The sequence below is a fragment of the Saccostrea echinata genome, unplaced genomic scaffold, assembly GCF_033153115.1.
Source record: "Saccostrea echinata isolate AGI-Se365-2 ecotype Australia unplaced genomic scaffold, CSIRO_AGI_Sech_v1 ptg000006l, whole genome shotgun sequence".
NCBI lineage: Eukaryota > Metazoa > Mollusca > Bivalvia > Ostreida > Ostreidae > Saccostrea > Saccostrea echinata.
The window spans coordinates 2,783,746-2,809,786 of record NW_026889755.1 but is presented as its reverse complement, the minus strand read 5'-3'; the positions used below and the strand labels follow the sequence as shown (position 1 = coordinate 2,809,786).

The 26,041-nt window shown below is 33.3% G+C and overlaps 2 pseudogenes; both read left to right on the top strand.

The window, feature by feature from the left end:
- Window positions 1-844: 844 nt before the first annotated feature.
- Window positions 845-20,491, top strand: LOC133180165 (transient receptor potential cation channel subfamily M member-like 2; annotated as a pseudogene).
- Window positions 20,492-21,586: 1,095 nt separating this feature from the next.
- On the top strand, window positions 21,587-23,057 carry LOC133180164 (uncharacterized; annotated as a pseudogene).
- Window positions 23,058-26,041: the final 2,984 nt, after the last annotated feature.

The window sequence follows — 26,041 nt, the reverse complement described above, 5'->3', positions numbered from 1 at the left end:
ACATGTAGATACTTTTTTTTTATACAGTAAAAAAAATAATGATGGATACATTTTATTATATACCAGGTTACGTAATTGTATATAAAGTTTGACCGAAGTTACGAACTTTAAAAAAAAATGTCTAAACGCAGAATGTCCCATTTTCTCTAATTTTTAAAACTCTTTCATTTTTTTTAAATTATGTTAAAGTTAATTCTTTAAAAAAAAGGATTTGCTATAATATGATAAAATTAGTTAATACATTAAAGATAAAACTCAAATAAAAAATTTATAAGTTACGTTAAAGATGTTGTCGTGGTAACTTTCAGTAAAATATAAAGCTTGATTTATAATCTTGAATATAAAATAAAGTAGACTGATGTCTCCATACCTTTTCAGATTAAAATTTCTCCATTTTTCTACATGTAAAAATCCAACACTGTGCTAGAAAACTTCCTAAAGTGTGTGTCGTTTCACCCATTAAACATCGATTCTCAAGGGTAAAAACGGCAAGAAATCAATAGGCTCATTATTTTTTTTATCCCATTATATAAAAATAATTTGCATTCAAATTTAAATTGTAACTGCTTTCCAAGCCAATTTATACCTTGTGCCGTTTTGTCAAAATCTAGATTAGATTGTATGGATAGTAAATGCTTAATCTAAATAAGATGGTCCGTTTTAATGTGAGAAGTAAAAAACAAGTTTGAAAAATTCACCGGGAAATTGGTAGATACGTAATTAAATCTTCTGAAATGCCCTTCGGGCTTCAAAGGATTTTATTACCTGACCAAAAATGGCAATTCAAGTTTATCATGTAACAATGAAAATATTTTTCAATTCTTCATTTATTTCATAGCTTTCAATGCATAAGAAAACAACGACGAATAGAGGAGTCTGGGCTAGACTGAAAATGCACCTAAACGATTTTTGGAACGCAGTAGATATTATATCTTACCTACTTTTGGTAACTGCTCTCTTTGTAAGACATTTTGGGGACCAGGTTGATTTCACCACATCCAGACGTATATTTGCGCTTTCGCTGGTGGTCATGTATCTGCGGTTCTTTCAGGCATTTTTAATGAACAGAACTTTTGGACCAACACTCATCATGATTAAAGAAATGGTAGCGTATCTAGAAAGAACAATGTGTGAAGATTACAAATAGCTTGGGCTAATAATTTTATCTTCGCCATGAAATATGTGAAGAAAAGTTTAAGCCCCTCTACGTCGAGCATTCAGCACTGAATTATGTCAGCTTTCCTTTTTTTGTCCTTACTTGTGTATAATAAGCTTATTTTGGTTTTTGTTCTTAAATTGACACGTTGGAACTAGTTTTATTTTCATTTTAATAATCTATTTTGAAGAAAGTTATTTCGTTTAGAATTTGAAAATATATAACTTTTCACAGGTACCTTTCACTTTTTGGCTGAGCTAGATAATGATCCAATTTTTGATTGATTGTGCATCCGTGAATTACTTCCAAGTCATGTTCAAGTTAAATCTTAAATGATCTATTTTCATTATATTTATGAATCTTAGACTGACATTGTTTTCCTGAATTACATATTCTTGTAAATACTAAGTAAGGATTATCAAAACACATCGAGTAAAATTTAATGTAGAGATAACGAACAATATTCAAGCTCAAGAGTCGATCAAAACAATACAAATCGAGAGCAAAGCAAACACGGACCTCTAAAAACATCAGTGGGATCAGGTGCCATGGAGGAGTGAGAATCCCCTGCTAACCGGTCACATCAGCCGTGTGTTCTTTGTCATGATCAGGAAATAAAGGAAAAATCTGCCGACAATTCAGTTTGTAAATAATGGCCTTACAATTAATATGAAAAACGTCAGTCAGCATATGACTTAATGATAAATTGTATTTGCTGGCAAGGTTATTGTATCGATCATAGAACTTAGGAAATTATGACTTTAAACGAGACTGCTGATATTCTATTTTCATCAACTTGTTTGTTAATGACTAACCTCGGTTTAGAAATTGTCCATATGCTCTTGCGTATCGAATCAACTGAGAGATATACACCCAATATGCAGGTGATAAGGGTATATTGCTGCATAAGTAAGAGAAGTTGACGATTGAAAAGTTAAAGTCATCACGTTTATCATAAAGCTTTGTTGTAAGTATCATTAACGTCTTTTTCTAGTAAAATATCCAAATGTGAAACAGATGTGACAGACTCTGTGGTATCTTTTATTTCAAGCTCACTGGGATATATCGTGTGGATATATGAATTAAAATAACTATTATTAATAGATGGTACGTCGTCGATATTTCGAAATGTCGAATTGAAAGCCACAGCAAGATATTTCTCTTCCTCAAGCATAAGATTTTGAATAAATAAAAAACGGAGCAAAATTTCTATTTTTTTCCTTCACATTGATACTTCCACATAATTGGAGTTTCAAATATTTTAAAATTTGAATGTCAGTAGGTGATATCTTGACACGTCGCCCGCGTGGCGCAGTGGTTAGAGCATTCGCTCTAGAGTCGCAGAGCAAGGAGTTGATCCTTACATGAGACCGTATAAACCGAGGTCCCGTGTCGCAGTAGGTGCTGGCTCGGAAAAGATCCCTTACTGTTCAATGGCCCTGATTGATGAGTATAGGTCAAAATTTGCAGCTCTCCACTGGCAAGTGGTGGCGTCTCCATATGAGTGAAAAATTCTCGAGAAGGACGTTAAACAACAAACAAACATTTCTTGACCCTTTTAACACTTCATGAGACTTCATTTATACTTCAAGGAACTTTTGGAAAATTTGAAATCACAAGATTTTACCAAAATCAACAGCTTAAAAACTTACGACTTTTCAACTTTATACACAACCATTCCCACGATAAATTAAAGTCCAGGCTTTTTGATATCATTGACAGCTGCTTTTTCAATAAAAATGGAACTCGTAAATATACTTACCTTGCCATTGGTCATTTGCAAAATTATTTTGTTAAAAAACATTCTGATTGTACACACAAGTACTCTGAATTTGACATTAAAAAGATGCTTGAGTTTCTGATTGACAATATCTATGTGGTTTTTGGAGACCAGGTCTTCCAACAATCTATTGGAATTGCTATGGGTACCAATTGCGCCCCGTTATTAGCAGACTTTTTTTTGTATTCATATGAAGCAGAAATTGTCCAAAATCGTGTACGTGAAAAGAAGAAAACACTTGCTGTGGCGTTCAACTCGACATTTAGATATATCGACGACGTATTGTCAATCAACAATGGCTATTTTCATTCTTATGTCGATACGATATATCCTGGTGAACTTGAGATAAAAGATACCACAGAGTCTGACACATCTGTTTCATATTTGAATATTTTACTTGAAAAAGACGTTAATGGTAATCTAACAACCAAGCTTTATGATAAACGTGATGACTTTAACTTTTCATTTGTCAACTTCCCTTACTTATGCAGCAATATACCTTCATCACCTGCATATTGGGTATATATCTCTCAGTTGATTCGATACGCAAGAGCATGCTCTACGTATTTCTAAATTTCTAAAACGAGGTAAATTATTGACAAACAAGTTGATGAAACAAGAATATCAGCTGTCTCGTTTAAAGTCATCATTTCGTAAGTTCTTTGGTCGATACAATGACCTTGTCAGCAAATACAATTTATCATTGAGTCAAATGCTGACTGACGTTTTTCATACTAATTGTTAGGCCATTATTTACAAACTGAGTTGTCGACGAATTTTTCCTTTATTTCCCGATCATGACAAGGAGCACACTGCGGGTGTGACCGGTCGGCAGGGGATTCTCACTCCTCCATGGCACCTGATCCCACCTCTGATGTTTGGAGGTCCGTGTTTGCTCTGCTCCTATTTTGTATTGTATAATGGACTTTTGAGCTTGAATACTGTTCGTTATCTCCATATATTCCATTATAGTAAAAAATAGAGCTTACAATTTATTTTATTTTCTCTCTCTTTAATGAAAATACTGCAAACTGCCTACAATGCATTTAAATTGAACTTTGAACAGTCCACTCTTTAATTTACTATTACATATTTCTTTATCCGTTAGTTAAAAGATTTATTGGCCTTCGTTTGGTTGGCTATTGTGGTGATCATTGGAGTTGGACTGTACTACCATGCCAATTTATGGCCGGATCACCTAGAGATGTTTCTTGGGAATGACGTATCAAGATGGAGTATTTGGAAAATAATATATATTCCTTATTGGCAGCTCTATGGAGAACCATTCAGCGAATACTTCGAAGGTATGTGCTATGCTATGTAAAAAAGTAACTGTTGGGTGCGATGTGCTATGTAAAAACACAGTTGTCTTCGCTTAAAAATAGGTATTGATATATGCAATTAAATAGATGTGCAGACCAACATTCCTTTGTTGGGTCTGAGTAATGGCAACATTCTATCGGAAAATGTGATTTTGCCCCATTATACTTAAATCACAGAGGTGGAATATTGCTTTCTGGGTTTTTTCATTCTCTATTCCCATATCGGTCGAAAATTTTTAGCTTACATGAGCCTTCGGCTCAAGTGAACTTTTCTGATCGAAATTTGTCCGTTGTCTGTCGTCGTTGGAAACTTTTCACATTTCCATCTCCTTCTCAAAAACCACTGGACTATATTCAACCAAAATTGCCACAAAGTATTCTTCAGTAAAGGGGATTCAAATTTGATCAGATGCAGAGCCGCGCCTTCTCCCAAGAGGAGATAATTTCGAATTTATGAAAAATCAATGCCATCATTTAATCTTTTCAAGAACCACTGTGCTAGAAAATATGAAACTTTTCTGGAAGCATTCTCAGGTTGTGTAGATTGAAGTTTGTTCAAATCAATACCCCAAGGATAGGGTGAGGCAAAATTTTTTACATAAGAAAACCGAAAAAAGTCTTCTTCTCGAGAACAGCACTAGGAAACCCATGATTATTCAGATATTCATATGGAAGCATCCTCAGGTAGTGTGGAATATAGTTTGTTCAAACCATGATCCCCGAGATGTAGGGTGGGGCCACAATGCTCGATAGTTTTACATAGGAATACATACATGTAGGGAATCTTGAAAAATCTTCATCTCAAGACCAGCAAAGCCATGATTATTCATATTTTTTATGGAAACCTCCTTAGTAGTGAAGTGTACAATTAAAGGAGTTCATACCCCATAATAAACAACGATATATAAACGATATATCAATAAACAAATATTCTTAAAAACAGGAAAGCCATTATGTGTCGTTGATTCAAAAGCATATATGTACGTAAGAAGTGTAGATTCAAGTTTCTACAATTCATCCCCTACCACTTTTATATTTAATCTTTTCAATACTGAACTGATTTCGGCTTTTTCCAAGCAAAAGTGCTAAGGTGAGCAATGTGGCCCCTGGGCCTCATGTTTAACATTTTTTAGCTTCTTCTTTGGAACCACTGAAACAATTTCAAGGAATTTTAGGATAAAGCTTCAAAGGGTACAAAAGTTGTAAATTTCATGGTCTCTGTCCCTCCCCCCTTGGAGTCTAAGTAGTAGGGCTTAACCTATCAAAATAATCTTTCAAACTGTTCAGAACATTAAGCAGTCAAACTATTGTCATGATTTTAAAAAGTATAAAGCCCTTCAGCAAAATTTTGAAATTAATGGGTAGGAAAGGTTTATTATGAATCTTTACTGTAGATTTTTTTTTGAGAATTCAATGTTTAAAATCTCTTAAAACCGATAAGAGCGATATAAAGTTTGAAAATAATATGTGAATATATACATGTAAGTTATAGTTTCATTTTATAAACGAGGGTTGTCCCAAAAAGTCGTGCACAATGTTTTTAACTTTGTAAACATTCAATCAATACTAACCAAATTTACATAGCCATAATTTATTCAACGTTCCTTAAACAGTGAATTCTTAAATAAATATCTTTCATAGAAATAATATTGTGACGATTTATAGGAAGGCCGATATGGTCTGTCGCCACACGAAAAAAAATCCGAAATAATTTACGTTTGTAGCTATTCCAATTAGCATTTATCTCTCTGGTAATTTGTAAAACATAAAACTTGAATTTATTTCAGTGAAACCAGAAACAAAATCTTAGCAATATGTCTATTCTTCACATACATGTAATTGGCTCCAGAGGCAGAAGATTGGGGTCGTAATTTTCAGAGTGTTTTTGGAATTGAGTTTGCTGCAAATGACGTCTTCAAACGCGTTAGTGGCGCACGAGAATGTAATGAAATTGTTTCAAATGTAGTTTGTCCATTGCAGAGGTGGGAAAAAAAATTAAGAAGTTACATTACACACTTGAACGTTAGCAGAAGTTGTTTATAAATGACATAAGAGATTCAAGTACAGATTTTCACCTACGAAAACATAGAAAAAAATCTCTTTAAAAACCTTCTTCTCAAGAACAGCACTAGCAAAGCCATGATTAAAATAGTTAGTCCTATAAGAAGTAGAGTACTGTTTGTTAAATTTGGACAGTGCATGAGGAACGTTATGGGTCTCAATCGACATCAAACTTAGTGTATTCTCTGATTCCTGCAATATAAGATGACCTTTTGAATCTGAAAAAAAAATGTGGAAAATGGTGAATTTTAATGAGTCCCTCAGTCAAGAGTGTTTTGCCAATTCAAAATTTCAATGAGATGCGAGACGCGTGTTAAGCACATGGGGCAGTATTTAAAAATATCATCTTAAGAGACGCGAGTTGCACTCGTGTTCGTGCGCCGATATACACTTATATTCTTTCTCCATTTCTACATTATTATGTCGGCCCGAACGAAGTTGGACGACATATTGCTATAATTGTACGCCTAAAAACCTTGTCCGGAGCTGTTCTCGCAGATGCCTTGGACAATCTTCCTGAAACTTTCCACGAAAGACGATCACTAGTTGTGCTTGTGCAGTGCAGACTTTCAGTTTCAAAATGGCTACCCTTGCCATGGAAACGTGCGAAAAGTGAAGAATTTTGTCCGGGAGTGTTCTCTCTGGTCCCTTGACATTCATCATGAAACCTTACAGTAGAAATGATCAATAATTTTAGTTGTGCGATTCGCATTTACAATTTTCAAATTATCAAATGTTGCCATGGAAACAGATGAAAAGTGAAAATTCTTTTATATCGATTTTCTCAGTAACTGCTTAAACAATCATTTTGAAACTTTAATGGATGATTCCTTGCACAGTCTTCGCCAAATCTTTTTTTCAGTACATGCCCTTCGGGCAGGTTTAACCACTTATTACACTAGCCCGAACAAATATTTACATGCCCAGAATTTTATCAAGTAATTTTATTCTTATTTGCCTTTTCATGGCAAGGAAATGATCCGAAATCCATTTCTATCGATCTATTGTCTCGCCATTAATATTGTTTTCAACCTGTACACTTTTGTGTCTCCTTTGCAAAAGAGTTCCTTGGAAATCGCGGTAGAATAAACTATCGTTAAAATTTTATTTGATGCTCCACTTTAAATGAAAAATCAGACTTTTAAGTACATTTAATGTTATTGGTATTATTTAATTTGGAAATACGGAATCCGAGGCTTAGGCCTCAGAATTTACATGCCTTTCGGGCTTGTAAGTATGCAATTTGCACATGCCCGCTTCCAATTTTACCAGGTCCCGGGCTTCGGACTCCAGGGATTTGTCGAAGACTGCTTGCATTGTGTCAGAGTGATTTCTATTTTTAAAAAAAACAACAACCTGGAATTGGCAGCACACAGTTACCTTAGAAATAAAACAGAAAAAAGGGTATTATGCTCACATATGTTCTCAGAGGTGGCTTGGACAATCTTGATGAAACTTTACAGAAATTATAATCAGAAACTCCAGGTGTGCAGTCAACATAAATTTTTTTCTAAATTCCTACTGTTGCCATGGAAACGGAAGAAAAGTGAAAATTCTTTAATTTCTATTTTTCTCAGTAACTACGCAAGCAATCTTATGGAAACTTCAAAGGTTAGTTCTTTCTACTGGATCAAATTGCTTTCCGCAAAAAAAAAAAAAAATTGGAGCAGGTCGCTTTAGTCTCCGAAACGACATCATATTTTGGTTCACCTTATTTTTCCTGATATGTTAGTTTTAGTTACATGTATAAACATATGTGTTCCGGTTTATTTCATGTTCACTCAATCAGAAATAAAACAAAAAATTCGTAGTTTTGTTTTTTAGGAAATCAAATTTTTTTTTTATTAATCGTCTATCCTGTCTGTTAAAACTGTTATCTCCGCACAACCAATCCTCCACAATCCAAGAGTCAGTAGTCAAATCCCTGCAATTGGACCATGTGTTTCTTTTTACCCCCCACCCCTCCAAAAAAAAAACCCAGAAAAAATACACTTTTAGACCATTTCCAAAAGCCAGTTCGGGGCGACATATGCTATTGCTTGCAATAGCAGACTTACTATTTTTTTTATTACATGTGTTATTATTATGAAACTTGAAACTCATAATCAAAAAATGTTGCTTTATACTATGACAAGAGAAGAAATTTAATTTAGCAGACAGAAAATAGTTTGTTTCCCCTGTCTACGATTTTTTGGGACAATCATCGTAAAAAAATATTCCTTCAGTGAATGAATTGGAGAACCTAAAATATAACAATATGAAATTCATAGTAAAAACTTTGAAAAACATTAGCAAAAACTTTACTATAGTTAAAACTTATATACTTGCGTAAACTAAAGATTATTATTGTAGAGCTATAGTATTTTTTTTTTTATTAGGGATACATTTATTCAAATCATGAAACCTTGGGGTAGGGTGGGATTATTGTTTACATATGAATATTAATTAGATAAAAGACTGCTGTTGAAGAAGGGCCATGTTGACTCGGATGAGCGTTGTACCATGCAATGAACCTATTGATACTGTTTAGTTTTACTTCTGAATATACAGTACGAGAGAGAGAGAGAGAGAGAGATTGTGATTAGGGTTGAATTCGTAACGTCAAAATAGCTTCATTCAATATTATTAATTGACATCCAAGTTTTAAATATATATCTACGCCATATCGTTATTCCTTATTTCATATGTTGTCTAAGCGCGAAAACGTTAAGAATTGAATGCGTACAAATTAAACTAAACATCTAATTTTTGCTCCGTTTTTTTTATTTACTTTGAACAAAAAATATATTTTACCTATATCAAGTTTTCCATTCAAAATGAATGACCTCACATCTGTGATATACGTCCCGTAAAATATTATAATACACTTATTTGTAGCATAGTAACAAAACCAAATAGACACCATAATCACATCGCCATTCCCTCATAATACTTACCCATTTGTCTTCTTCATGGTTTGCACATTTCATTTTTCGTTTTAGCTTTACCAAGAGAACTTGTTATAAAGTAAAGCTTCTCTACCAAAGATGTCACATTTCCTTGTGCTTTGTCAAAATTAGGGCATATTAGGGAATACAACCATTCTACGAACAGCCGGAATATTGCAGATTATTATTTTTTTTTTTTTTTTTTTTTTTTTTTTTTTTTGAAGATTGTGACAATCATTTTTAGTCTTTCCACATTTCACTTATCAAGACTTATAATTCCGAAACCTGCAATAAAATGAACCCGAGGTAATACTTATGAAAGAGCAAGAGCCACTTAGGGCCTTTTTTGGCCCTGAGAATTTCTGAAAAATCGAAACTGCTCAGTTTTGGTTGAAAATGCAGTTTTTATAACTTTAACCCTTGGTGACCGTGTATCTATCGAACATGACGTAATTTTCTCTTTAGTCAAAGTATTATGACGTCATAAAATACGTCATTTTCCTCATATTCACCACTTGTACTAGGCGCGCGCGTCAAAAGGTCAATCTGAGGTCAGGGGTAAAACAATCATGGCGCTGCAATGTAAACAGTGTAAGATGGAAGGTACGTTTTCCCCGTAAATAAGCCTCATGAGACATAAAAAATGTTAATATATAATTTAGCCACATTGATTATTACAGAATTCACTTATTTTAGGAAGGAGAGATTCAATAATTAAGGTTTAAGGCAGGAAATACAGAATTATGTCCCGTTTCGAATTTGCTCAATGTTCTTTTTTTTTCTTTTAAACAAGGGGGTAAAAGCCAATTATATGATATGAAATTTCAATTCGGGATGAATATTCTGCAAGGAGATGAATGTTATTTACAAGTTCTTTTGATAGGGACATGTATTAGTTATATACTGTGAAGATTTATGATACTATACCATATGTTCTGATACTGTACACGTATAAAAATTTGGAACACCGAATAGAGGTGGGGAGGGGTGTAACTAAAATGATTAAACATAATTATGAAACATAGGCCTAAGCACTGCTCTAGTGCCCCCACCCCTCACACAAATTTAGAAATACACATTGTTTTAAGTCTGGTGATTATTTCATTTAGTCTATATTTGTTCGACTCCTCAATGTTATGTAAAGTAACATGCATGATGTTTAAACATGTATTTTTACACATTCCACAAGTATTTTGCTTCTTAAGTATTTAGAAAGTTTCGGCATGCAATACACCATAGCATGGACAGCGAAGTCAAAAGATTGTAATGCTTCTTATTAATATTGAAGCCATGCAAGTGTAATGTCAAAAGTAAAAATCAAAACTTACACTCACATTGAACAGTTCAACCGAAGTAGGAAGTAGCTGTTGCACTGGCTCTTCCTTTCTTGGTAACTTACCCAAAGGATAATAAAGGGATTTTGAAATATAAATCACATTTGTAGACAAGGCAGAGAGTTTTAAAAAAGGTAAATATATAAGCATTAATCATAATTTTGTTGAAAGATGCAACTGCAAACAAATTTTCATAACTACTTCTTCTTCATATACTGTGCAAGGCCTTCTGGGCATCATCGCACTTGCTTCTGAGAGTTAGGAAATTTTTTTCCATGCACCATTTCAGTTATGAGACTACATCTTTCAAAAATTTTAATTCCGTGTGTAAATATATTTTTTCCAGATTTCTGCAATCAACTTAACTTGCTGTGATAGATTTCATCAATATGTCATCAACAAATACATGTACTGTAACAACAGTAAAATTGGAATCATTGAAAATATACAATGATGTGAAGGAACTAAAAATTAAAGAACTCAATAGGATTTTAAGGGAGAATGGTGTTAATATTAAATCCCTCTCAGTTGAATCAAAAAGATTAAAATTATGCAGTATTTTAAAAATTCCCATACAAGGAAATGATGCAAGTTCTGATATTGTTAGCATAATAAATAATGCCAAGTCTGGATGGACTAAAGATATTAGACAAATACCCTCTGTTACAATAGAAAAAGTTAAAAAGTATTTAATACTCAGTGAACAGGGTGACATTGAACAAACAGAGGATGCATGCCTTCATGAAAAGTTCACAGACACCTTGATGTTGAGATATAAAACTTCCAGAAGCTATGACTTGTGGGCCTCCGGAAATATCCATTCCTTTGAGTACAATTCTTTGAAAGAACAAAGCAGTGTGTGTTTGTTAAGGTGCAAGTCTAATGCCTCGTGGACAACTGGTAAGGTTTACGAAACAAGTGTTGTGCTAGACAAAATGAGTGGAGATCCAGTCGGTGCATACTGTCTCTGTGTTGGAGGGTAAGATGCATGGTCTAGAGAATTGAAAGTTAATTATATATATATATATATATATATATATATATATATATATATATATATATATATAAACTTATATAATATACAAATTGAAAAAGGTTTAAATCATTGAAACACCTTTTTAGATATCTTTGTTAAATATCTAGATATATTGTATTATATCTTAAAATTTCAAGAATATTAAAAGAACTGTCTATTTATCCCTCTCTCTCTCTCTCTCTCTATATATATATATATATATATGTATATGTATATATATATATATATATATATATATATATTTGTGTGTGTATCCAGTTGCCAGATAGCTCAGTTGGTAGAGCACCTGACTGGAGATTCAGGGGGTCGAGATTTTAATGCTGGTCAGGTAAAAAAAAAAGTCACATTTTTCTCCTTTCCTGTTACATAACTTATATTAATGAATGCATTTTCAGTGCTGCGGCAGCTTGCAGTCACACAGCTGGAATGCTGTTTGGAGTATCTGAGTTCATATCCCATGGGTTTCAAGAACTACCTGATGGTCCAGCAACAACAGAAAAATTGGCATACTGGATTAATCCAAGGGGTAAATAAATAACATAGATTACCTGGACCATTATTGTTAATTTTTGTTGATATGTTTTAATTCATTATTTTCTTTTTCATTTTAAATGTTAACCAACAGTTAGTTTTTTTCAGCTGTGCTGAAATAACCAGACAACTTGTTTGAAAACATCATGGCTGTGCCATTTGAAGCAATCAGCAGGTCTGATAGCATGCAATATAATGGTATCAGTGTTTTGTCAATTCTTTGATTTATTTGTTTTGACATCATACTGCTGCTGTTAATTTGCTCAATTTCAATATTGTGAAAGGTATCAAATCCACTGTATGATTTGAATATTTATGTGAAAAAGCAAAGGTAAGTACACTTTAAATATGGACCTGATTAAATATGTATGTTGTGAAAAAATTATCAACATATAGATATTTGTCTCAACAACACATGAAAAGCATGCTGGTTCATGTTTTTCAATGAGTTCATATCTATTTTATCATAAACTTAAAATATGTGTAATAGAAACGCATGCATTTATAAGTAGTAATCATTTATTTGATATTTACAGTATATAAGCACTCCTGGATAAAGTATGTGAGTTTTTAACTTGATTATTCTGCCTTTTCAGGATCATCATCCAAACCAAAACCATTTCATGACTTTGTGATTCACAAGAAGAAATTCAACAAGGCACCTAGAAAGAAGAAAATAAGAGCTTTTGAGCATGATCCTCGACATCCCAATGACACGAAAGTACATTTTCAAGATTACTTACAATTGTTTTCTTCTTTAAGAGAGTGTAAACCAAATGCTCCAATTAACAAGTTATACCAACCCTCTAAATTTAGACCCCCAGAAGACAGTTTTTTTTACAAAGAACACTCAGTTCAGTCTCTTCCAGATATGTACATTGTGACAGAATTCAGTGATCCCATGGTTCCATCAAGAGAGGAAATAGCCACTGAAATGGATAATTTACCGGAACAACCATCACTACCTGGTACAGCCCTACACTTTAGTAAAAATACAGATAGCTTGAAAAATTTAACTGAACTTGTAAAGCGAACGCCAGAGGAAATCCGTGCCATTGAAGAAAGCACTAAAGGTCAGGCAAAAAATATTTTGTGGCATGACTACAGAAAAGGTATCATTACAGCCTCAAATGCTCACAATGTGAAAACTGCCATGGTAAGTCTAAAAGCTGGAAAAAGTCCAAATGTCAGCAGCCTACTCAAAACATTGTTGGGAAAATCATTCAAAGGAAACAAAGCTACTGAGTATGGCAACAAATTTGAACCAGTAGCACTGCGAAAATTTGAGGAAGACATGAAAAAGTGTCATGTAAACACAAAAGTGAGAGAATCAGGATTATATCTTCATTGTGTTGGCTATATTGGAGCCTCTCCGGATGGTGTACTTTGTTGTGATTGTTGCGGAAAATCTCTTATAGAAATTAAATGTCCATTTACATTGGCAGCAAGTAATCCCAAACATGACTTTGACAAAACTCTCTTTCTGAAAAGAGTGGGTGAGAAGATTACTCTTAACAGAAACCATAAGTATTACACTCAAGTTCAGGTACAGATGGGTGTGACTAATATCCAGAAAACTCACTTCATTGTATGGTCACCTGTTGATTATATACATGAAGTCATTGAATTTGACCAAATGCACTGGAATAGTGTATTTGAAAATATTTCTCTCTTTTTTGAGAAATTTCTAGGCCCATACCTTATCAAAATGAATGCTTGTCCGAATGAGTCAGAGTCAGCTGCTGTCTCAGACTTGTATGTCAAATGTGGGCAATGTTTAAGATCTTTAGGGGAGGAAAAGGATACAAGCATTTTATGTGAGTGTAATTGTGGATGTAGAAAATGGTATCATTGGTCATGTGTGTACTATGATCCAACTGAGTATGAAGATCTAGATTGTCTCTGGTATTGTCCCACTTGTGTAAGAAATTGTGACATAATATTTTAAAGGTCAGACGTTAATTCACAGGCTCCTTGAAAATCAATCATAATTAAGGGGTCCAAGCTGAAATTTTCTTGGTTCCTGAAGTTCTGAATTATGAAAATCTCGTCAAACCTCATTAATTCCAAAAAATAGGTGTTATGGTTCTACTATTATTTATATATAAGTGAAGAAGTCCAAATTTCTTCATATTTCTTAATTATAGTGAATCCAACTTCAAGCATATATTGTCAATGATTTAAAACAAGTTTTTAATAATATGTATTTGATAATTTGAATAAATACAAAACAAAAATGTACATGTAATTCATTCATTTTCATAAAATTAATATATAATTGAAATTGAAACAATATGCCAGACAATTAGAACTTGATGGTGTGTATATTTAGTAGAATTTTTCAATTCCATCTTTTTGTATGTGACAATGACAGTTGTTATTTTATCATTAATAAAACAAGTTGTGACAAAATGATGTTAATTAACAAAAAATGTTTTACTCAACTTGGAAATTACAGAGAGGATATTCAATGTTTTGTAGTTGGATATGGAATTTATTTCCTGAGTGGGACAGGATAGTTTGATATTTCCAAGAGGTGCGAAGCACGAGTGAATACCATATATATATAGGATAGGACTTTTCTGTAAATTACACAGTTTAAATCAATTGTGTTTCAAAGATATAAAAAATTTAAAACAATAACCGATTTATTTACTAACTCCACAAAAATAATAGAGATCTTAAGTCAACTTAATTATAGAAACATGAGGGTATCTGAGTTTAAAATCATAGAAATTTTAATGCATTACATATATCATGTGTATCTACACTCAATTTCATATCAGTATTATTTTTAGTTCAGATACACCATATATACCCTTATTCATCTGACTTCAAATAGGGATTCTGAAAATTCACAAGGTAGGCACAGGTTTTGAATATTTGCTCGTAAACATCTACTTGCGATAGTTTAAGTTCTTGTCTTAGGATGTTGAAAGACTTTATCCTACGCATACATCGTTCTACATGAACCCGTGCTCTGGAGATGACCTTCGACTTTGATAGTTCATTTGCAGTAAATTGTTGTCTGCTTGCACCCTTGAAAAAGGAATTACTAATTTAACACCACAAGGTAGATCCTCTTCAATCGTAAAGCCCCTGTCCACCATGACTTTTTGTCCTGGTATAAGAGAGCCCAGAAGGTCCTGGCTTTCTTGTGTGATCTGTTTGTCTGATGACTTTACAGGATAAGCTTTTGAGATATATGTAACAGCCCCTGAGGGATGGATTCCAACTAGAAATTTTATTGTGGAGTGGTGTTTATAATTGCTGTGAGTCTGTTTATGATACTCCACACTGGAAGGTGTTTCACTGAACAGTTCTGTACAGTCCAGAATTACTCTTAAGTTTGAAAATGGTTTGAAGCAACTTGCAAGTCCAACATCTTCTTCTGGCTCTGCATTTTTACATAAAAGTTCCAGTTCCACAGATAAGAGGTTGATCCAGGTTGTGAAATTTCTGGAGAACTGACTGGAGCTCACACCAAAACGAAGACTGCATTCTTCAAGTAAGTGTCCTGTTTGTAAACGATACAATACACTGAAGAATTCCTCTCGCAGACTGAGTTGTCTAGTGACACCAGGCTTTCTCTTCACACCGTAGCCGTCCAGATTAAATGGTTGGACATATGTTGTTCTTTCACCATGGAAGTACTGCATAGATGAAGCTTTTGGTTGTAGATATGTAAATAATGAGTTGAAAACATCAAGATCCAAGCCCGTGTAAAAGTTAAATAACTGCTTATTTTGCTGTATGACTTCCATATTGAAGATCTGATTTTTTGAACACATTTCTTGGTAAATTTTTGAGTCTCTTTGAACAGACTTGAAAAAATCCCAGAAATCTGGGTCATTTGAAGTTAAATCACCAAAATGCTGGAAACTCTGCTTGTCAGAAAGTGTTCCTAAATAATCATGGCCATTTATCTCTGGTGCCTGTTAAATTAATAGAGTCAGTTATTAATCCTACATGCTACCCAGAAAATAACTCAAAAATATTTATGGTTACAGTAGAAAACAAAATGATACAAATTAATATATTCTGTCATATCTGTGCATATTCTATTTAAATGTAGTCTGTTATTTCAAAAATATAAATTTTAAGATTAGAAAAAAGTATATACTTTAACAGTTGTAGATGACTCTTGGACAGATTCATGCTGATCAGTTGCTGTTGTAGATGACTCTTGGATAGATTCATGCTGATTAATAGCTGTCTCTGATGCAGTGTTGACTGAAACTGAAAATATGCAAAGCATTTAATTTCTAATTCCCTGGAGTATATGTAGTATCTTTTATCATTGGCTCCTTAAATAATAAGTGATCTGAAAATGTGATAATAAGTATCTTTTAACTCACTCTTATTGCTGAATATACAAAACTGATTATACCTGTACTTTCAGAAAAGGAAGACGCAGTTGCTGATACTAGCTTATCGTGTGATCCAATATGTCTATTGGGGGCCTTCTCTTGGGCATTTCCTAATATAGAAAAAAAAAAAGAATTAATAAAATAAAACAAACTTAGATTTAAATATTTAATTATTTTAAAGGTTTTAAGAATAATTGCATCACGGTGAGCTGCACTGATCATTAAACCATGCAGTGTATCAGTTCAGAAAAACTAATGATTTATTCAGTTTTTAATTAATATGAGAACTGTAGCACCACCTATGCCATTGGCTATGGCTTTATAAAAAATACATATGATACAGTTTTCATGGGTTATCCTTTAAAATGCATGTGACTAAAATTTTGTATACAGTGTATAGAGGTGCTAGATAAAGTTTATAAATCATGCATAGTTCTATATAATGTTTATGTTCCTTGATTTTACATGTATCGTGGAGGGTCCTAAATCAGTTGGGTACCTAAATTGGTGGCATCTCCTTTTAAGCTGGTGATTTTTATTATTCGAAAATAATAAATATTATTCTAAATCATTTGTTTGTTTGGTGCTGAACTTGTGAAGGTAGATACCTTTGAAAAGCATCATGCCACTGATTTAGGTACCTCATCTGTTTGAACATGCCCAAAACAGAATGTCATACATTTGGAGAAAAAATATCTATTCGTTAGTATTTTATTAAAATTTTGGATAAATTATAGGAACCTTTATAGCAAAACTGCATTAATTCCCTATTCAATTGTACTCGTTTGGGAAATTTTGTAAATTGAATACTTATTACTACCGAAATAGGTTCCTCGGGGATATATAAAACAATACACATACATTTAACATCTTGGTTCTATACGTAAATATATACATGTACATTACACGTTCTTGCCTTGTGTGAAAATATTGTAGGAATCTTGTTCTTGTTTCCCGGTTTTCTAGATTTGGGATCTGGACATTGGCCAGTCTCAAAATGACAGCTACAAAGTTTTTGATATTCAGACGGCGTCCATTTCATTCTCTTTCCACTTTGGAACACCACCTCACGTTTGCAAGCGTTTGTCCACCTCTGAAAATAATCTGGGTCTTCTGGAAATGTAAAAAATATACAAGTTGCCCCATAGGCCCGATGATGGTTGCAACCGTAGGCGACACAAAAGTCGTTTTTACCCATTTTGATATTCACGTGTAAACAGTCTCTAATGACGCTTTACCCCTGACCTCGCTTGACCCCAATATCCGCCGCAATGCATTATCGGAATGTACAAGTCGAGAATCCTTTAAAATTCCTTAAAAATAGCCAAAAGTTGAGGTATTTTTTCAATATTTCATATAGAGCACAACCTCTGATCCAAATATGCAATTACATAATTTTTGGATCATGGGCTGTGCTCATATTTTAATTCTTTGCTAAAGGTAGACAAATACGCATGTTTTCTGCAAATTTCAAGAACATTGCATTTTCTCAAAGCCTGTTTTCCAATACCTGGATTCTCAAAAAGAAATTTTGTTATAGGAAATGAGAGCACGAAGTCTCTTCTTTATTTTGATATATGAAATGGGACAGAGGGTAATAGTCAATTAATTGACGTAAGGACAGGGTTGTTTTATGCATAAAGTGAACCTAGCTCTTTTAATGTAGGCATCTGTTATGGATAAAGAGTTTTTAAAAGTAAAATTATTACAGGTGATGATTTACCAGGCTGTTCTACTAATTCAACTATTTGGAAATCTGATCTGTCCATTGAGCGATGTCCTCAAGAAGATCCTACAGTATTGGCTGTGGCTGGATTATATATGCTTTTTTCAAATACCCTTCTTGTCAATCTTGTAATTGCTATGTTCAGGTATGATATTGATATATATATATATATATATATATATATATATATATATATATATATATATATATATATATATATATATATATATATATATATATAAAGTTTTTCATATAAATAGTTAACAATCAGAGCTAGAGGTTTTCTTGACTATTTTTGATAACTTATTCTACTACTAATTTATATTCATTCGTTATTGTGCTTATTCTTTTGAACATTTTCAGGTAAGGTTGATAGAAAAGAAAAGTTTGAAATATTTTATTGTTACTTTTCTTTTCTTATATGAATATCTCCATTCAGTAGATTACCTACTAAGGGTACTTTTGTAAACATATCCAACTTTCAACGACTTCTGCAAGTTTGTGACCATACAACAAACATTATATTAGTTATATTTCATCAAGTCCCCCCCCCCCCAAAGCATCTTTAAGATATGATTTATCCTTATTAGATATCCAGGCTCGTAATGAAAAAAAACAAGGAATTTATTTTCTGTGGAAAGCAAAGAGTTACTTTAATCACGAACTTGAAAAAAACAATCATCATGATGATGTTTAAAAAGAAAACAATACAACAAACAATGAAGTGTGGAATATACCCTCAAACGTGGGTAAATTGAATTTTTCATGAAATATCTCATACACTACTAATTGGTATGGCTCGTCCCATGCATTTTCAGGTTCTTGTATCATTGCTGTAGTGTTTTCCTTTGATGATCACTGTGTTTTTATTTTTGATACACCATGACTACATGTAGCTGTGTTCTCTATTAAGACAGAACACGCCAGGGCGATGATGCAACAATTCCACTGACACTTGACCTTACATTGATTGATGAAGAAAAAATATAAACAAAGTAACCAACTTTGTAAGCAAAATACAAAGTCATGTAAATATAGTAAGGTATATTTTTCCTCAAAAGGTTAACGCCACAAGGTCAAAAATGTTAGGTTCAAAAGAAAGGACTTGCACCATGGAATGCACATTTTAAAAATGATAGCCCTAGCACCAAACATTCAAAAAGCAAGGATTACGGTTTTGTGGACAAATAAACCGACCAAAACTATATGTTTCAAAATCTTTCACTACTTGGTCATATAAAAATTCAATGCTGAATATTTTCTAAGAACGTTCTTTACTTTTTAGTAATACATTTGAGAGGGTGAAAACGGACTAGGAAAAACTGTGGCGGTTTGAGAGGTACTCGGTTATCAAAGATTTTGAGTGGAGAGTCCCTTCGCCTTTTAATGTTCCTGTGATGCCCTATAGAATAGGCAAACTTTTGTTTTCTTGGTGGAAGATGCGTCGAAAAATTGGTAAGGTATCTACAACTGATGCAAACTAAAGCTCTGTTTTTCATTTATTGTTATGGCCCCAGTTTGAGGGTGCCCTATAGTGATCAGTCTGACCGTCCGTCTATCTGTCCGTTCTAATTGGTCAGGTGCATATTTTCTATCCCCTTGGACAAGTTGGACTTGCCCAGATCAAGGCGAATGTGACTCGGGCGAGCAGTAGTGTTTATATGGGTGTCTTATTTCCAAAAGTCTTCTTTCCGTGTAAATAAAATAAGATCAAGATAATTAAGATTACATGTAAAAAGGAAGGAACTCTGTTGTATTAGAATAGGACTTACAATATTATAAAGTAGATAAGTAAGTATGAATCTTGTCTCACATTATGCAGTACTTTGCAAAAAATTCTAATTAAGGGTTTTTATTTGAATTTTATGATGCATTGAATATTATGTATACTGTAACAAGTAGACTCTTTTATTTAAATTGTTTTAAATGAAAGGAATTCAAGACTTCTTGCTTGTCAATTTCTTTTAAAATGGTATAATGGTATACATTTTCACACACACACACAACAAATAATAATAAATAAATAAAAAAAAAAAAAAAAAAAAAACTTTAGATTATCGCAATATGCTTAAGGTGCTAAAGAGAAATTCCCTTTGAAACTGCTTCCATTTGCATTATAAATCATCGATTATCACTTTATATTATAGGTGAGGATAATAATAAAGAACGAAAATACTTGAACTACAAGAGGGACTTCTTGGGGACTTTCCAAAAAATAGCGGCCACTAAAGTCATCGATAAAGCATAAAAGATATGGACATTGGAGATTTCTCTATGTTATCCAATTTATGAGACTAATTGAATTGACAAAGGTCTATCATATTCTGTCATTTTATTTCTGTAATTACGAAGTAGATAAGGTATATTTTCATCGACTTAAAAGCGCAAAGCATACTATTAGCTGTTTTTTTTTTTTTTGGTTTTTTTTTTTTTTTGGTTTTTTTTTTTGGGGGGGGGGGGTAGTTTTCACTTTCAATGAGGATACATAGTTCCTGATAGAGAATTCAGGAAATTTTTTAAAAAAAATATGTGTATATGATTGTTATGAAAAGCTATTTCGTTTTGAGAAGAAATTTATTTTTTTTTAATTAAATCTGCTTTTAAAGAAAGAATCCATAAGAATTTGTGGGGATTAGTAGAGTTTTATGTTCTTGTACATTTAGCAGCTGTGCTAACAATTTCATAGTTGTACGATTGACCAAAGAACTAAAATGTCTACAATAATGCCCCCAAAATTAATGTAATATAGACTTAACGTTTTCTGGTATATAAACACACTGGCAGTGCTTTCATTGTTTTTTACGTTATAACATGTATAACAAGTATTTAATTCTCAGTGATTTTTTTAATCTTCATCATATGAATTTAAAAGGATTCTTGACTTAGTTTAACTACTTCATAATCATTGACAGTGTATGTGCAAAACAATTTGGAAATAATCAGTACTGGTGTTAATTTTTAACAATAAGTTGTACTTCAACATCTTATAAAAAATATAAAATAAAATTCTAGCGTTCTTAACATTTACAAATTATGAAATGGATAAATCCAGTGAACTATTTCCATACACAGCACGTCAAACAAATCAGTGACGTCATACCCGATATAATAGTACAGAACGGTCTGATTCTGTATTTACCCGGGCAATAACATGCAATAATCAGCGCATAGTGAGGTATTTTGTGAAACTGGGAACCCCATGGATTACGTTATTTTGGGCGACTTCGACTGGAACTTTAGTTCATACTCGAGTTACGTCAACAAATTCTAAAAATAGATATTTTGTTAAACTTACCCCGATACGAGCCGAATAGCAATAGATCTTACCCGAGTAAACTCAACAATGGACGAAAGTTTTCCCCATTTGTACATATTGTATGAAACTATTATTGACGACGAAGCAGGAGAAAATATCAAACGATTTTATGCTTTCATGAAGCATACTTTTCTGTTTTTATTACTGAAAACGAGATCAACGCCATTAAGAATATTGGGATATGCGGAAAATACTGTTCCACTGTTTACAACAACACACTTCAAATTTCACTTTCGAATTAGTAAGGAAATGTTTGAAGTAATACTGCAACAGATCGGAGGAGAGCTACTTCCTACACACGGAGGTGGTTCTGATGAGACAGACCCATCGAAACAAGTATTATTATTTCTATGGTACATAGCAAATCAGCAGTCTATGAGAGAAATCATCCACGTGTTCGACGTATTAATGTCAACAGTACATGCCACATTGAAAAGAGTCAATAATGCTATTAACGAAAAATTATGGAATGTAAGTATCTGTATATAAATGAGCATGACGCAGAACTGTTAAATTCAAAAAAGATGATTCTCAAACATTTGTATGTTTTTTTTCTGGTTATACAGTGGCCAGATTTTAATGAACAAAATGAAATCGCTAGAGAATTCCAACTTCGTTGTGGACTCCCAGATATAGCTGGTGTATTAGATGGTACACACATCCGCCTGGCTTCTTGCATCAACGGTGATACTGATTATATGAATAGAAAACATTTTCCATCCATCCAGCTTCAGGTTTGTATTTATCATGTGTAAAATTAGATTTTCCTCTTTATATTTATAGACATAAGTAACTGCTATTATGTCTCTAATATTTAGCATAGCTGGATCTCTGAAAGCTTGCAATTGTTCTCCCCTTAGATCAGAGATCTCTGGGTCTATGAAGAATAAAATCTCAGTAGATCAGATAAGATGGAAATTTCTCAAGGTTTGTGTTCCTGCTTAAATAATGATATTGATGTACTAATTTTTGTATCTTCATTCAGATAGTGGTAGACCATGACATGTTAATCAGAGACATTTACACTGGATAGCCTGGGTCAACCCATGATGCGAGGGTATTCAGAAATTCAAATTTATTTGCCAATGCCACCACAGGAAATTGCATGGATGTCAATAAGTACATAATTGCTGACAGTGCTTATCTACTGTAACAGTGGCTCATAACTCCCTTCAAAGACAGTGGAAGATTAAACGCTCAGCAGAGAAGGATCAACAGGGTATGATCATCAGCAAGGCAAGTGGTTGAACGTAGCATTGGCCATCTTAAAAAACGTTTTAGGCGTTTGACAGAGGTCACTATTCATCATCCAGAAGAAATTGTAAAAACTATTGTTTCTGGGTGCATTCTACGTAACTTGTGTATCATTCATGAAGACAGTGTGGAAGACTTTGTGGAAATACACAACGATGGTCATCCAAATCACTTTCTAAACAAATATAATGATAGACAAGATGAAATTCACAGATCGCAACAACTTATGCAGATGTTGCCATGATGGAACTGTACATTGAACAATCTTTATTACGTATTGATGTTGCTTACTTAAGTGGTTGATAACAGAAAAGCTTGTAATTAACATCTTTATTTTAATAATAAAACAACAAGAAAAAATAACAACTGTGTTCAATAAAAAAATAAATGGAAAAAAAATGTTAGAAAATGACTAGAAAATTACAGGAATACTTTTCCTCTGTGAAATGAAATCATGTCAGAATGACTGAACAATTCTTAGGACTATATTATGTATATTATTACAAGACAAAAAATTGAAATAATTATTTGGAAGAAAACATCTTTAAGATCATCGATCAAAATCTGCTCAGTGACCTAAAATGTACAATGTACACATATTCTCAAACAGAATGTCACTGTATACAAGAAATCATTTAAAGCTCAAAAAGTTGCAATACCATAGGCATATGAGACCCCAAAGTGGAAAACAGTGTATTAAATTAAATATTAAAAAAGAAAACATTTCAACATCTTATGGCACAGTAGTCCAAAATATCTGACGTTTTCCAGGCTTTTTTCACGATTTTGATATTTTACGTGCCAGGAAAACGTCAGAAACGGCGCCATTATAAAAACTGAAAATTTGCTGCCTCCAACTGGAGGCGGAATTCTCGGGTTGATTTTTCGATACCTGCGAACCGAATTAAATGCTGAATTCACAACTTATCAATAGTACAATGCCTTTAGTACTCACCAGCATCGTTTATATGGGTTTGTTTATGACAAATACAATCTGGTGAAAACCATTTTATCACAGTCGAATTTCTTTTCATTTCGTGCATTTTAAAATCTTGCAAAACCAAATCGAAATGTGTAGTGATATTTTCTTTTCATCGCATATGGAGAAATGATGTACAGTTTATTCATGAGGTTGCTCCCACGTGATTTACTTATTAATATTCATACGATTCTGCATAAACTCGAATTATTCAATTTCTTTAAATTTTAATATTAAATCCCGCAAGCACAGTTTGTTTTTTTTTTAGCCTCCGTCATAGTTATTTCGGCAGAATTTTGGGTTACTAACAGTTGAAAACTCATGAAACCATCTTTTAGGTAGTAAATAGGTCACACTGATGCAAGAAATTGCCGTTTACAAATTAAAAAGGCGGTCGTAACTCTTCATGAAATGATAAATCATCTGTATTTTATAAAAATAAGCATTCGTCTGCACCTATTAATAGGCGGAAGAACTCTGTCAACTTGCAATAAACACTTACATTTAATCACCAAAAATGATAAAGACACCAATTCTGTGTTCTTTCCTTTATAAAAACATTATACTCTCGTTTCGGAATTTCAAATCAAAAAGGCGGTCGCAACTTTCACTTTGGCATCAACAATATTGTCATTTCCGTTAGAAGATAATAAGAAAAATCTAAACATCGGCGGAAGAACTTTATCCGAAATAGTTAGTATGTAAAATCTGCGGGTTTTTGTTCGTTCTCTATATAAACCTTTATGGAATCTGTCGCCATTATAGCTCCAATATGGCCGATATGTAAATGATAAGAATGAACACCATTTCTCCATATGGATATTGGTGAGTACTAGAGGTATTCTGGTACTGATAAATAGTAAGTTCGGCATTTAACTCAGTTCGCAAGTATCGAAAATCAGCCCCGGTTGGAGACGGTGAAATTTCCAGTTTTCGTAATGGCGCCGGTTCTGACGTTTTCCTGGCACGTAAAATATCAAAATCGTGAAAAAAGCCTGGAAAACGTCAGATATTTCGGACTAATGGCACAGGTCCGTCCTTGCAAGTCATGATAGGTGTAAATAATACTAATTAACACCTTCAAAATGGAAACGCCATCATGAAAATTAATTTTAATCTGCATTTTTTGTTTTTGAAAATATATCAAGAAATTTGTCAAATCTCTCCATTTTTTCTTGCTGATGAGTGTTAATCTGTTCCACCATCTTCTTTCCAATATCTTCTAACCGATCAAACATAGATGACAGAGATTCTGATTTCCTTTTCCGTAGTCGTTCTTTACGTGCAGACTCCTTGCTTTGTTTGGGATCTTTAGTACCATTTACTACGGCTGAATCTTTGGCTGCAGAAGCCAGTGCAGATAGGTCTGAACCACTAGTTGAAAGTTTATTTTCTTTTTTGCTGCTGTCATATGTACAAGCGGCCCTAGAGGATGTTTTATGTCCAAAAATCTTTTCGAAAGCATCTAAATGCTTCCATGTTATTTTTGCTATTTTCATCAAGAACTTCGCGATATTTTTTTTTTTTTTTTTTTTTGAGATTCTTCCACTTATTCATTACTTGAGATCTTGTCACTTTAACACCATTGCGATACATGTTTGTTGTGATTCTTGCCCATAACACTTCATGGTTTTTTAGTTTATGAAATTCATCATCAATATCTTCTCTCGCTGATATTAGTAGTTTTTCTTCTTCTTCTGTCCAGATGTGGACCTGAAATTGACGAAAATGTAAAAGCCAAAAGAGCAATTGAAAGGTGCCAAAAAAGCAGTGGGAAAATCAGGGTTGTGCTTAAGACCTGGGAGGGGGGCACTGAATTTTCCCACGTATATTGATATAATCCCCTGGTTATTCTATTATCATCCTCTCAACCCCCACTAAGGGAGGAACCCAAGAAACCCTTCTACTATCATCTTGTTCCCTTCTATTTCAATTCTTATGAACAACCCTAAAAAAAACATGGTTGGAATTCTCTGTTGTGTCTATAATTTTAAAAAATTCTTTCTGGGGAAGATGGAGACACTTCTAAAATCATCAGAGCTTACTATCTTGATAAAACTTTAATATAATAGTTTGCCATCCTTGACAATAATTACATTGTATAAAAAATTGGAACTCCTAGTTTATGAAAACTGTTTGACAATAGCATTTACTTGGGTCGTAGAAAATACAACTGATCAGAGTAAAACACATCTTTTTCAGTTCATAAAACTAATACTGCTCTCTTAACAATATTACCTTGATACTAC